Below are 1578 nucleotides of genomic sequence, written 5' to 3'. Positions count from 1 at the left end.
CCTTGTCCGAAATACTAACTTCATGAACATAGCTAACTTTGTCTCCCCAAGAAATCATCATTATTCATCCATGGAGGAACACTTAACAAGAAAGAAAAAAATCTACACCATTTTCCTTGCATGTTTAGCAATAAAACAGCCAAAACTACAGCGTCTCGAGACAACAAGAAGAGTCCAAAACAAAAAACAACCGCCAAATATCACCGGCGGAAGTTTTCCGGTGTATCGGATTCGGGTGATGATGACAGTAAGCAAACGACAATATCAGAAAAAACACTAACGATGAACTGTGGGTGTTTTCGGGGTTCAAAGTAAGGTAACAACGGAGGAGTTCATGCAAGAACTCCCAGTCCTTGTTCACATCGGTTAAGTTACTCGCTTCGATCATTTCTTTCATCGAAACCCCGAAATCTCCATACGGGTCCGGCGAGTACTTCTTCAGCGCAACGCCTCCATCCACCGCCTGTAGCGGTGTTTTAGTCTCGGGTTTGGGTCTCGTATCGGGTGACTCGATAATGGAGTTGGACCTGCCGGGAGAAGAGAAGAAGAAACACTGGGAAGCGAATACGGAGGCGAAATGGGGTTCAGATTCGGAGTAGTCGGTCGTGGTGGCGGTTCGAGTGGAGGGTGTTAAAAGGGATTTGGAGGTCGAAGGTGATGAAGAAGAAGAGTGTTGACAAAGGGGGTTGAAGTTCTTAAAGGCTTCCATTGGTTCATCCATTGATTCGAGGTTTGTGAAGCAGAGAGGGAAGATTTTCGATAACATATTGGACATTGTTCGTCTCCGAGAAACGGAGAGATTGTTGAAGATGATTGAAGAAAGAACCAGTGGAAAGAGAAAGTGGCAATGTGGGATTTTAATGGTTGAAGAAACGCTGCTCTGCTCTGGCTACCGTTACTATTATAATAATTTTTCTAAAAAATATACAATTTAAACTTTTATTTGTCTATTTTTATTGAAAAAAAGTTTTACTAAAATTCTATTGAGCGGTTTTAGACTTTAAGGGTTATATTATTTACGTATACGTATTTGATTCGAGTAATTACGTTTATAATAACTTACATATATTGTTAATGATTAATAAAAATTTTAAATAAATATTATTTTTATAATTACTCTCAATTATTTAAAAATATTAAAAAGATAGTATTATTATTGAAAGCATATCATTTCATGAATAGTAATATTTAGTTAAGGCCAATTTGATATTGTTTTTATAAAATAATTAAAATTATTAAAAAAAACATTTATCAAAGTGACTTTAATGGTAGGAGGAAATGTTGTTTCTTTAGAAATTTTAAGTTCGAGCAGTTCTATCTATAGGGTGAATATTGTCAATTAATTAATTTTTTAAACATATACTATATTGTAATCGCCCCATATTATTAAAAAAAATATAATGTTTTAAAATATTTTTTGAATTATTTAATTTTAAATTGAGTTAAGTGTACTACATATCCTCAAACTATGACTCTTGTTTTAAATTAGTCTTCAAATTTTTAAATATTTGATCCTCACAATTTTAAGTGTTCCAAATTTATACTTAAACTTTCGAATTATTTCCATTGAACCAGCAA

General features: G+C 33.9%; 1 pseudogene; it reads right to left on the bottom strand.

The window, feature by feature from the left end:
* Positions 1–200: 200 nt before the first annotated feature.
* LOC120191814 lies at positions 201–832 on the bottom strand (annotated as a pseudogene).
* Between the last annotated feature and the right edge of the window lie 746 nt (positions 833–1578).

This window comes from Hibiscus syriacus, unplaced genomic scaffold, assembly GCF_006381635.1.
Source record: "Hibiscus syriacus cultivar Baekdansim isolate YM2019G1 unplaced genomic scaffold, ASM638163v2 tig00116971_pilon, whole genome shotgun sequence".
NCBI lineage: Eukaryota > Viridiplantae > Streptophyta > Magnoliopsida > Malvales > Malvaceae > Hibiscus > Hibiscus syriacus.
This window is presented reverse-complemented; position numbering and strand designations above follow the sequence as displayed.